The sequence below is a fragment of the Phoca vitulina genome, unplaced genomic scaffold (assembly GCF_004348235.1).
Source record: "Phoca vitulina isolate PV1807 unplaced genomic scaffold, GSC_HSeal_1.0 scaffold7, whole genome shotgun sequence".
Taxonomy (NCBI): domain Eukaryota; kingdom Metazoa; phylum Chordata; class Mammalia; order Carnivora; family Phocidae; genus Phoca; species Phoca vitulina.
The window spans coordinates 24,778,685-24,792,249 of record NW_022589710.1 but is presented as its reverse complement, the minus strand read 5'-3'; the positions used below and the strand labels follow the sequence as shown (position 1 = coordinate 24,792,249).

At 41.5% G+C, this 13,565-nt stretch overlaps 1 long non-coding RNA gene across 1 annotated transcript in view; it reads left to right on the top strand.

Moving 5' to 3' along the window:
- LOC116632648 overlaps nucleotides 1–11,452 on the top strand; it is a 16,990-nt gene extending 5,538 nt beyond the window's left edge. The window contains exon 3 of the long non-coding RNA XR_004299481.1: nucleotides 11,186–11,452. This is a non-coding gene — a long non-coding RNA (uncharacterized LOC116632648). The remainder of the gene's footprint in view (nucleotides 1–11,185) is intronic.
- The last annotated feature ends 2,113 nt before the right edge of the window (nucleotides 11,453–13,565 follow it).

Genomic DNA, 13,565 nt, shown 5'->3' with positions numbered 1-13,565 from the left:
GGGAGGATGGGTTAGCCTGGTGATGGGTAATAAAGAGGGCACGTTCTGCATGGAGCACTGGGTGTTATGCACAAACAATGAATCATGGAACACTACATCTAAAACTAATGATGTAATGTATGGTGATTAACATATAATAAAAAAAATATATATATATATATTACTTTTACAAACTTGATAAAAGCTCCCCATGAACACATTGCTAGGGCCTCTCTCAGGGCCTGGGAAGTGAGTGACTTCACCCAGCAAGGAGCTTTCCCTTCAAGGCGATTCTATGTCTGCCTAGAGGGCACCGGCTGTGAAGGGGAGGGTGGGAGCCAGGATGAGACAGCTATTTAAACTAGCTGACAATTGTGTAGTGCCTACCAGGGGAAATGTTACTTGTGTATTAAGTCATTTAATCCTCTTAACGACGCTGTGATGCTGGTACTGTGAAAATCTTCATTTTACAGATAGGGAAACTGAGTAATAAAGATATTAGTGAACTTGCCCGGGGTCACACATGTAGTAAGTGCCAGACCTGGGATTTGAACCCAGGCAGTCTGGCTCATACTCGTACCCAGTACAGGAAGCCGTGTCTCCATAGCACAGCTCACAACCTCCACTGCCCTCTAGGACTCTGCAGTCCCGCCAATAACTTTCTGACAGTATATATTTTACTAATTTGCCTATTTGCTGTCCCTTGCTACTAAAATATAAACTCTCTGAGGGCAGAACTGTGTATTTTGCTCACTGCTGTCTCCCTGCACCTGGAATAGTGCTTAGCCCACGGTAGGTGTATAGTAAATATTTTCTGTTTATCATAAATTCTTTAGCCTTCTCCTAAACTTTTTTTCAAAGATTTTATTTATTTATCTGAGATAGAGAGAACATGGAGGGGGAGGGGTGGGACAGAGGGAGAGGGAGAAGCAGACTCCCTGCTGAGCAGGGAGCCTGCCATTGGGCTCATTCCCAGGACCCCGAGATCATGACCTGAGCTGAAAGCAGACGTGTGTACCAACTGAGTCACCCAGGCGCTCCTGTTCTTCTAAACTCTTTAAGAAGTAATCTATTTGAAAAAAAAAAAAAGAAGAAGTAATCTATTTGGAAAACTGCAAAAGAAAGTGAAAATAAGAGGAAATACCCCCCAAAATGGGGAAATTTTGGCTCACATGAAATCGAGGGGAGAAAATGAACTTTATTATATATTTTGAATATATACATAATATATGCAATACAGTTCTGTCCTAAGTGTTTGTGATTCATGTTATCTAGTCCCATGTGTCTCAGATCAGGTTAGTTAGTTATACAGGGAACCAACTAGGAGTGGTCAGATTGTCTTGAATTTCAGATGCTCTTGAGTGCCCAGTTGAGGCATGATTATGTGTTACGTGATTTTCTCCAGTAATACTCAGGGGCCAAAGAAAACAGATGGATGGATCCAAAGTTGAGGATTTGTTGACTGGGCATGCCATTAAGTCAAAAGAGTAAAGAGATTGTATCTGATGATAATAATGTCCTTAAAACCAAGAGGGCTGGGGGCTGTTAGTTGGGGAGACTGAAGGCCAGATGCCTTGAAGATGGGGGGCACCTGTTAAGCAGCTAACTCTTGATTTTGGCTCAGGTGATGATCTCAGGGTCCTGGGGTTGAGCCCCATGTCGGGCTCCATACTCAGTGGGGAATCTGCTTCAGGATTCTCTCTCTCCCTTTGCCCCTCTCCCTTCTCACTGGCTCTCTCAAATAAATAAATAAATCTTTAAAAAAAAGACTGAAGATGGGAGGGATGGTGGCGTAGGGGAGGAAGGGTATAGGGTTGAGGTCAGAGTAGAATTTCAAAGTTTAAGATGTCAGAGGTGAAACAGCTCTAGGTGATGACAAGGTCTTGTAACAGGATAGGAGATATTGATGACAAGTGAGTAGAGCTCTCAGATGACTCACAGGATATGAGAAAATTTGATATTATGTGGGTTAGACACTAATGTATAAGTTTATCAGCTTAAGCCATGATTTTGTAAACTGTAAAGCCAGCCTTAAATATCACCTTCTCCAATGCTCCACTTTTGATTGACAATACTTCATTTATAATAATTCTAAAATAATGATCCTCCCCAAATTAACAAACCAGGATACTAGCATCATCTCAATTCAGTAGGCTCATAAAATTGGAGCTGTTTTGCTTGTTTGAAGGATTAATTCTGTTCCTTTGCAGATAAACACACATGAAAGAAGTGTTATTTCATAGCTCCAGATTAAGTCCCTTTTAAGATGATACTGAAGAATCCATATTTTATTTGGTGTTACACACATCATAAAAGATCTGTAGTCTCCAGAAGTCTCCACATTCCAAGGTTATGAGACCCTCAATAAATGCATAAATATAATGTTAAACAGTGGTAGGATGGATAAAAGCACTTATATCTCCCAGATACCCTGTCCACGAAGTGCTCCAGTTACCAATATAACCAGCTGATTTTCAGAGAAACAAAAAACCTTACTAGGTATTCACCAGTGGCTTTTAACAAAGATAATAGAAGCTTGAAATTGGATGTAATGTCCAGTGAGGAGTAAGATTTCCACTTCTTTCACTGTCAGGTGCAGCTGGGGATAGGCAAAGAAATGTTTTGTTTGTTTTTTCAGATTTTTTTCATCCAGTACTTAGCGTGAAACATTAAAGAACGGTATCAGAAATCCCAGATCAACTGTAGCCAGCCGGGAAATTGATTTCACTTTAAGGGTATTCATAATAACAGAACCAACCTGTATGTTCATTAAATTCACCTAAAATGATAAGAAGTCTCACAGAAGTCTTTCAAAGTGGAGGTTTTGTAAAAAGGCTTTCAACTCTGCACACTTTCTAACCAGGGAGTAACTAGACAATTTCTCCTCTCCCTGCTCTGGAGGAAAGATCGACAGGCACCTGGGTCATGTAGAAGTTAGAAGTGAAGGAATCCATGTGCCAGATCTTGCATGTGAAGTAATTTTTAGATATTTTATGGAGCTAGGGAAACAATTTTGCCCTTTCCCTTTTTCCCCTACTGAGTTTTCCATATTCCAAGACAGATGGGGCACATGTAACAAAACCAACCAAATGCAGAAAATGCAATCTGGGATATTAAAAATAAAATCTTTTCCAAATCTTCACAGGCTCCTTTAAAAACACTTCTACCCAAGTGCTAAAGCAGCTAACAGAGGTGTCTAAAAATGGAAAGAAGAGGTGCCCCAAGGGTTCTTTCTTCAAAACCAGGCAGCATTAATATTTACTTCTCAGAAAGGGGCTCTATACACAATCAGCAAGTATGACCAAATTTAGTCATATGTGGATTGAAGATGATTATGTCCCAGAGAGCTCTCCATTAAGAATCTTTAAATATAAAACTGTTGAATCTAATCCAGAAATAAGGCAAACGGGCAAATGTCATCAATACCCAGGTATAATGTTAATATTTCAAAGGACTCCAAATAAACATTCAGTACCATTATATTATTCAAAGAAATCAGTAAAGAGAATATGGTTAGCTAGATTTTGACATTGCATTGTTTGCCCTTACTAACTATAAACTCTTTATTATAGACATGTTGTAGTTTATATTTTACATTTTCATAGTATTTAAATTTTATATTTTCATAATATTTAAATGTAGGAACCTATCAATCATGGCTCCTGGGTTTTTAATTTTCTATGTAAAACTAATTTATTCTGAACCGCATGTAATTTCAGATTTTCTAGGAGTAGATTAACCTCACAAAATTATGTTCAAATATCACTATTCCATTGCCATCATCCAAAGAATACATCAATATTCAATTAAATTTAAATACAATTAATTTTTTCTCCTTTTTTCCACTGGGGCATATAAGTAAATTGTTTGAAATGCATTACTGATGGAAATTAAATGTAAATTACTTATTTCTTAGGTTCTGGAACCTCTGTGCACTGGGAACTTATCGAGGTATTGGGGATATAGCCATGAACAAAGTGAACAAGGCCCAGTCAGGCTAATGGGGGAAACTGGCAACAGCCCTGTAAATAAGCAAATGAATGAATAAGACCATTTTAGGTAGTGATGAGTACTGTGAAGGAAAGGAAATCTGCTAATGGTATAGAGGGTGATGAGAGAGGGTGAGGGGCAGCAAACAGGGTGGTTGGGAAATTGGAGGCAGTGATGCTTAGGTCACTGGAGGGCAAGGAGTCAGCAAGGCGAAGAGCTGGGGACCCTGGGGTTGGGGGAGGGGAAGAGGGGCATTTTAGGCAAAGGGAACTAGCGAATGCAGGGAGGAGCTTGGTGTGTTCATATGACAGAAGTGTGGCCAGTGGGGCTGGACTTGGCAGGGAGAGTAGTGAGAGATGAGATCCAGGTGTTAGAGCCAACTTTTGTAGTAAAGCTTTGGAGTTTATTCTAAGAGTGAGAAGAAGCCATAGGAACTGACTGCATTCTTTTAAAGATCAATATGTCTCCTGTGAGGCAAACGGATGGGACGGGGCAAGAATGGAAACAGGCAGACCAGCTGGACTGACGTGGGAGTCTAGGAGAGCCACACGGTGGCCCCAAGTAGGCTGCTGGCAGTGGCTTTAGCAGGGACAGTGAGATGTGTTCAAATTCGCAACATATTTTAGAGACACAACCTAAAGGACTGGCTGGTAGTTAACTGCATTTTCCCAAACTAAGTTCTCTCTCTTTAGCAACATTTCCAAAACTTTTCTGAAACTATTTTATGTCCAAGCTCCTTGCCCTCACCTCCCTACTCATATGCATATATATGCACACCTTTCAGGCCTCAGGAAAATGTCCCCCCCAACCCTCTTAAGTCACAGTTGGAACAAATGGCTTATCTAGCCTTCCTTCCAATGCACCAAGTGCATTTGAGCTGCTTTTCTGTCTGCAGATCCCAGAAATGATGCTCCAGACAGCCTTTCCTAGGTCCTGTCACCTTATCATCCATACCCTCCTACAGACTCCTAGAGAAATTTCCACACAGTCATTTCGTATTTGTGCATGACTTTTCATATGCCCGAGACTTCTGCCCTCTCTGGGGGTTGTCCTAGAAGCTACAGCAGCCTCGGTAACATTAGCAAGGCCCAGCTCAATGCTGGGTTCTTCACAAGCCTCAGTTACTTCACAGAGGACGGAACCCTAAGCAGTGCCATCTAACAGTTAGGAAAACCAGGACGTAGACATGTTTGCAAATTGTGAAACAATACCCAGGTGGGTTTTCAGTCAGGTGAAGCTGCACTGGGCTCTTAACCTCTTGCTTCTCCAAGAACTGCCGCCCCAAGAACTTGGTTAAGCATCACAGTTAGAACACAACTCTAGGGGCGCCTGGGTGGCTCAGTCGGCTGAGCATCCGACTCTTGGTTTGGGTTCAGGTCATGATCTCAGGGTCATGGGATCGAGCCCGGGTCAGGCTCTGCACTCAGCAGGGAGTCTGCTTGTCACTCTCCCTCTGCTTGCTCACTCTCCAAATGAATGAATGAATGGATGAGTGAATGAAATCTTAAAAAAAAAAAAAAAAAAGAACACAACTCTGGAGCCAGATTGCCTGAAATCGAATCTGAGTGTCACCACATTTTAGTTGCCTGACTTTGGACGAGTCACTTAACCTCTCTCTGTGCCTCTGTTTGTTCATCTATAAAGAAGACATGATGATACTTGCCTCAGAAGGTGGGGAGTAAGGGAGAGGGAGCTACTGTGCATAAAGTGCTTAGGATGGCACCGGGCATAGAACAAGTGCTGTGTAAGGGTTAGCTATCACCCTCAACCTTCTCCTGTCCCACACACCAAGGCATCACCCTCATTTCTTATTTGTGCATCAAAAATTCAGCACTTTGATTATGAAGTCAGTACCCAGCCCCCTAGGAAGGTGTGTAGGTGGATGTGGTTAGGAGAGAGCACAGTGGGGTCATTACAGAAAAGCTCGGTGGGGCAAAGTGATGAGGTGAGCTCAGAGATACTAGAGAGACACTTAATAAGTTGTGATTAATTTACTCTGAATAATGCATCGATGTGAAGACATTTTTACAGCATTCTTCAGATTAAGTTACCTACCATTCTGAGGCTCCTCTCACTGAACAGGAAGTTTGTGGAGTGGGCAGGGGGAGTCTATCTTTTGCAGTAACTCAGAGTTGAGCTTCTGCATCTCAAGCTCTTGCCTTCACTTCATTGTTTCACTATAGCTTTTGGGATGTTTGGCAGTCAAAGTAAACCAGATTTATCTGTGGTCACAACACATTTCAGCAGCTTAGAATTATGAACTTTACTTCATGTTCATGCTAAAAGTCCCCCATGGAAGGGACAAGAAGGTCTTACTGAGGAACCAGATTGGCAGAGGCCCCATCTGAACAGGCTTCCTTGATCATAGGGGCAGGGGAGAAGGAGCATGACAAACCACATGGGGCTCTTGAAGCTTAATATTGCTCATATTTCTGGAAATGACCCATCATATTGCTCATATTTCTTTTGTCAAAGCAAGTCATATGGCCATGTCTGGGCTTAAAAGGGAGAACATGTATAATTTTTCTACAGGGAAGTGCCCCCAAATACTTGGACAACTTACCACAAAGAGTTAACTGAAAGTTAACAGAAAACCCCTCTAAAAGCAGCTTAAACAATTAAGGGGTTATTTTCTTACACAACAAGAAGTTTGGAGGTAGATCAAGTCTCAAGTTGATAAATCCAGTAGCTCAAAGATGTCTTCAGGGACCCACTTTATTGCCATCTTTCTACTTTACCATCCTTAGGATATCAGCAGTATCTCTCTTTGTGGTCACAAAACGGCTGTAGCGGTGTTGGCCATCACATGCAGACAAGGAACACCCAGAGAAGAATGATAGTGTTTCCTTCCACTAGTCTCAGAGGATTGAGAAAATCTTTCCCAGAACCACCAGCTTACCTCGGGTCCTGTTGGCTAGAACTAAGCCACATGGCCATGGCTCAGCCAGTCATGAGCAAAAGGAAAGACCACTTCCTGGGATAGGAAAAGGCCTATTTTCCCTTTGCACAAACAACTCTGATTTCTATAAGAAATATGCCACTGAACATAAGAAATCAAGAAAACAGGTAACCCAGTTTTACCAATTATGGTAAGCTCCTTTATTCTGGGTGTAAATAAAGAGGGACAATTCTTTTATGAAAAGCCAGCATTTGTGCTTACATAATTATTCACAGTCAAATAACTATGGGCAAATAAAGCAAGCAAAACAGGCATCTAATAGGGAAGGATCATTTACCTAATGGGCAGGGAAATAAGAAACTACTTTGGACTGATATGACATTCATCTCAAAAGAGTTGACCAAAAGAATTCACCACTCCCTTTTTTGTGGCCACCCTGGACTACAGCTTAAATGTTCTTTCTTCATCATTCACACACTACACTTTATTGCCTTTATCTGTGTACCTGTCTCCAACTGCAAAACGATGAGCTCTTTGAAAGATGTGGCCTGTTCCATCTGTTTATTCCTGTGCAAGCTAAAAATAATAATGGGTAACATCATTTGATTGCCCACTGTGTACCAGAGCCCATTCTAAGTTCTAAATGAATTGATTCTTGTAATACAACTGTCCCATGAGGCATGTGCTATTATCTATGCTTAATACCTAAAGAGTTGGGAGGGTCAAAAGGTTAAGTCATTTGACCAAATGTACACAACTATTAAATGATAGAGTTGAATTTCAAATGAAGGTGGCCTAGTTGGGTTATGCGTGGCACATTTGCCCCCAAAACAGGTGAAGCTAATCTGCTTTAATATACAATATGAAGGTGTGAGAGAACAAGAGTGAAGGACAAGAGATATATCTTTTATTTACATGTAGAATCTGAAATCAAGTATGATAGACTTAAATTCTCTGAAGGTAGAGATCATGTATGTTTCCCTTGCTCAGTATGGAGTCTCTATCTCCTAGTATACTTCCTGGCACACAGTAGGTCCTCATGTGTTCCTGGAAGTGGGGGAGGGAGAACAGGAGGGACCGAGGGAGGAAAGAAGAGGGAAGGAGGAAGGAAGAGAGAATGAATGAATGAACACAGTTAATGTCCTCTTTCTCTTGCTCCTTATATTTTCTACCTTCTTTTCCTGTATTATTTCTTTTTTCTTTTTTTTTTTTTTTAAGATTTTATTTATTTGACAGAGAGAGACACAGCGAGAGCAGGAACACAAGCAGAGGGAGTGGGAGAGGGAGAAGCAGGCTTCCCGCTGAGCAGGGAGCCCGATGTGGGACTCGATCCCGGGACTCCGGGATCATGACCTGAGCCGAAGGCAGACGCTTAACGACTGAGCCACCCAGGCGCCCTCCTGTATTATTTCTATGGGCAATTTCGTGTCTAAAATTTACAACATCTTACCTAAGATAGAAGGAAGTGTTAGTTTCTCTAAGTATCAAGGGTTCTCAAAAAGAGAAGAGTTTAAATGTAACGTTGTTGCAGAGTAGGGAGGATTCTCTGTGCCCTATAATTCATTTGGCTTTTGAAACAATGTGTCTTATATAAAGTTGATTTTTCCTCAAACAGAAACATTTTTTAAGAATTTGGACTTGTGCTTTTTCTTCTAATTGTGTGCCGCTTGAAATGTCAATACAGTGCATAGACATATTGATTTTTTTTTTAAATCAATGCAAGGCCATAAACAAATGAACAGCAATAATTAAGGAAATGGCCACTGTCAGTTGATGGAAATATTACTGTAGAAGTCCCTCCACCAGCAACATGTTTCAGTAGACAAGTAATAGGTTGAGAACACTAAAACACCATGTTTCTTCTTTATTTTAGCCCCAGCATCATCGGTGTCTGCTTCCATAGAATGCTCCAAACAGACATACAAAGTTAATACATTAGATTTAATCGTTAGACCATATAGACCGCCACTCTGGTTTTAATCAGCAAAGTAAAATCCTGGTGAAACTGAATCATTACACTGTTGTCACAAGTGAATTTTAAGTGTTCTTATTCTTAAAGGGTGTCCACATTTCTACTGTTGATTTTGTTGTTCTGATTCCTATCCAGAGAGCTAATTTTAAAAAGTGTTTCTGTGGTCTAACCTTGAACTAGAACTTCATGAGTCCCTGAATATCCCAATTTCCCCCAATATTCCATTTTTTCCTTTGTTCTTTATTCTCAGATGATTTTCAGATTTCATTCAAATTTCTTTGAGTTATTAGGGATTTTTTTTCAGATGTCTCATCCAATTTCAATATATCAAAAAATGAACTCACTGATTTCTCTCCCCCATCTGTCTTTCTCTCCTCCTAGGTTCTGTCTCTTGGTTGATGGCACCATCATTCACTCTTTGATCCAAACCAACATTTAGCCACTTTTGATGGCTCTTGTTTTTCCACTTACATACAGTTAGTTGATAAGTCCATTCATTCAACCTCTAGATCCATCCTTCCCTTTTCATCCCCATGCCCTAAGTCAGTCCCTCATCATCCTTGCCCAAAATATTGCAGTAACCCCTCCCACCCCCCAAAACTGGCTTCCATTGTGTATCTCTTATCCCACCAACCCATCTTCTATATTTCCATTCAATTATATTCTAAAAGAGAGATGTATCATGTTTCTTCCCTGCTCAGAAACCTACAATGGCTCATTATTGCCAATTTTTAAAAAGTCCAAACTCTTTAATAACATTCAAGACTTGGGGCACCTGGGTGGCTCAGTCCATTAAGTGTCTGCCTTCGGCTCAGGTCATGATCCAGGGTCCTGGGATTGAGCTCCACATTGGGCTCCTTGCTCAGTGGGAGCCTGCTCCTCCCTCTGCCTTCCACTTCCCCTGCTTGTGCTCTCTCTCTCTCTGTCAAATAAATAAATAAAATCTTTTAAAAAATAACATTCAAGACTCATCTTTAGTTACCCCCAGCCTACCTTAGCAGTCCCATTTCCTGTCACTCCCCATCATTACCTTCCTTAGTGCTGCACATATATGTGTTCTCCTCAGACTTATTGTGACATTCCTCAGTTCTATCTACCTGGCAAAATCCAAATTACCCTTCAAGGCCTAGTTCAAATACCCTCCTTGGTATCCAGGTGGAGTTAGTCAGTCCTTCTTTGCTCTCATACCATTTTGTTTCTATTCTTATTATGCCCCTGTCTTAGGTCAGGTTCCCAAATATAGACCCTGAGAGGAGGATTTGTAGGAAAGTGTTTTCTTTCTTTCTTTCTCCTTTCTTTCTTTCTTTCTTTCTTTCTTTCTTTTTCTTTCTTTCTTTCTTTCTTTCTTTCTTTCTTTCTTTTCTTTCTTTCTTTCTTTCTTTCTTTCTTTCTTTCTTTCTTTTTCTCTTTCTTCCTTTCTTTTTTAAAAGATTTTATTTATTTATTTGTCAGAGGGAGAGAGAGAGTGTGAGCACAAGCAGGGGGAGCTGCAGGCAGAGGGAGATGCAGCCTCCCCACTGAGCAGGGAGCCCGATGTGGAGCTCGATCCCAGGACCCTGGGATCATGACTTGAGCTGAAGGCAGATGCTTAACCGACTGAGCCACCCAGGCGCCCCAGGGAAGTGTTTCCTTAAGGAAATATTCCCAGAAGAGATTGGCCAGTGAATGAGAGAAGGAGACAGGCAAGAGAAAGGGATTGAGCAAGGGTGGCTTTAGACAAAGTCGCAGAGGCAGTGGCTCAGCCTCATTCAGTAGAGAAAGCCTGGACATTAATTTATGCCCTGCTCTATGGCAAGGGGGCTGGGCCTTCCTACCCCTACACCAAGTAGTCACTAGCAAGGAACTCAGCTCCCAAGCACTTGCTGCTCTCTGAATATGTTCGCAGTACTCAAGGGCAGCCGCTCAAGGAGTCATAGGTGCAAGCCATTGGAAGCAAAAGTATGTCAGAGTTGATGGAGACCTGGAATGGTAAAAAGGGATCCCCAGGCATTTGGGAGGAGGCAGATAGTATCAGCTACACTCCTCAGTATCCTCGGCCTTGTTTCCACCTAAACACCTCCAGCCCCCGGACGGTGAATTACTTGGGAGGAAAGACCCCTTCTTAATCATCCTTATGTCCCTACAGCAGGGAAGATATTACTTCACACCTGGAAAGTGCTTAAATAGCGTTTACTGGTCTGAATTGAATACTCGTTTTGTAGGTCTTTTGCAACATTTTGCTGCTACTAATCATATTCCTGGGATTTTTTTTCCCCCTAGCTGGTTTTAGCTCAATAATAAAAGATAGGGCTTCTGGGGTTTCAAAACTTAAGGTTCAACTTTTCACCTTGCACTTTTCTTCCCAGGGCAACAATTTGCTCAGCATATCTCTTCCTAAATTCCAAGACAGGCTGCTTGCTCTGTTCAGTCAAGACTGCCAACCCAAGAAACATTTTCAAAAGATCACAGTCAACGTCATTGCCAAAAGAAGAAGTTCTTGGCACACAAAGGACCTGGTTCAATATGAGATGCCAGATGGTGATTTCAACTTCAGCTAAATTCCTGCTGAAAAAAGTGTTTGAACTGCAGATGAGAAAAGCTTCTATGACAAATTTCCAAGCATGAGAAGCTTCAGAGGGAAATGGCAAGTGTTGATGCACCCCTCCCCCCCAACCACATGCACACACCATAGAACTACTACCTGCATCTGGTAATTAAGATTCCGACAAAGATGTCTCTGCTTTTTAAGAAGACTGAGCCCTGATTTGATTTTTACTAATATTAAAGTGTATTAACTGAGTCCATTAAAAGCAAATACTATTTGATTACATGTAGTGTTTTTCAAAGGATGTGTCCCCTTAGCATCTGCTGTAAGCTTTTTTAGTATCTGGAGGTAGTTCTCATTCCTCTCTACCAATAACTCCATTATTAAGCCAATTAATAATCAGCATGTCTCACCTCCCTAACTTTCTTTTTTTTTTTTTCCTCCCTAACTACTTCCAAATTACAGGGAATATACATGAAGTATAAATTGATGGTGCTCTGCCTGGACACTCTTGTGACCCTGACTTCCTTTCTCCTTCCAGGAGACTGAAAGCCCAGCTCCCCTGATTCCAGTCAGGGCACATTCTGAGATGTGGTTTATGCTCCAGAGCTCCATTCAAGATTCAGCTGAGGTTGAGACTTTGCCTGAAAGTGTACTCTTGGCTGGTTCCTTCTCTTTTGCTTTCCCTATCTTATTCCTCCCTCCCCATCCTTTTCCTCCACCACACTCCCTTACAGAATTGAGGAGCATCTCTTTAACAACATTCTTGCACCCAAATCCTTATTTCAGGGTCTGCTTCTGGGGAAATGACTTAAAATTCTGTGCAATGGAAAAATTCAAGGCATTTCATGCTGATAGAGAGAAGGGCTATTGTTTCTGGGGCAAGAAATGTATGCATATCTACTTTATCAATCAAGATTTAGAAGGAAATAGTGGATAAACTCAAATTAGGTATTTGGAGAATAGTTAATAAAAGGGCTGATTATAAAGGGGTGGGCTGGGTGCAGAGAAACAAGGAGAATACCTGCCTGGAAACTGATACCAGGGGGTGCCATTACCAACCCTAATGGGCTCCACTGGAAAGCAGAGAACTGGCGATAGAGTTGCATGGAGAGGGCTGTGTGACAGAAGCTGTGATCTTGAGGGATGCAGCCAGCCTAGGGGACCCTACAGGGAGCAAGCTGGCCAAATAAATACCGCAATCTCATGCTCCTTCATTCCTCCCATCTTTTACCAGTGATCCCGTCAGCTGAACCTAATGGGAAGCCAGGTGCAAAAAAGCCCGTTCGTGTAGCACATCTAAGCTGGCCTCTAAGGGCATATAGGGCAGGTGGAGAAGGGCAGAGAGGGCACCCCAAGGGACAAACAGAAGCTATCCGGCGTAACTACCTACCTTCTCTCTCTCTCTCTCTCTCTCTCTCTGTCTCTCTCACACACACACACAGTTTGTCCTGTTCTTGATTTTGACCTGTGACTAGACACATATAAATAGGCACTGATTTTTCTCCCTGCTGATCTTGTTTCTTTTTATCTTATTTATACTTCAGAGGACCCAGAGATAAGGCTGCATGATACATACAGACTATCAATCATCGTACAGACTATCAATAATCAAGAATCAGACAAAATACATTTTTATTAAAGTCTGAGTATGGTATCTGGGCATCTCAACAGTAGCCCCCAAACCTCAGCCTCTAAGATGGCATTTTTTGTAGATTGAAATATGACTACAGAGCTCACTACCATAAAATTTATCATCTCTTTGACCCCAGTATTTTGATGTAAAGAGCTCTAATTTATATCCCTAGAGAACCATACCCATTTTCTCCCAATTGAAAACAAAATACAAATCAAAGATTTATGTTGTTTTTTGTAATGATGTGCCTAATTGCTTTCTCATCAATCCAGGTGCAAAGATGCCCTCATTATTCGGTTTACTCCCAGATGTCCTCATTATTGGAAGCAACACTCTCTTTCTATTGGTCTCATTTTCTGTTTTTGAAATGGTCATTTTCCCCACAAGCAGCTTTGACTTGGTTCAGAATATAAAGCGCTGCAAAATGTGCAGATTGAAGACAAAGGGTCACTCAGTTATTTGAAGGTCTTTGAGATTAATCATGGAAAGCAACATCCTGGTCCTCGGGATGCTGGCAGGAGCTGATGTGGGTGAGATGAAAGACATGATGGAGAAGTACCACTTC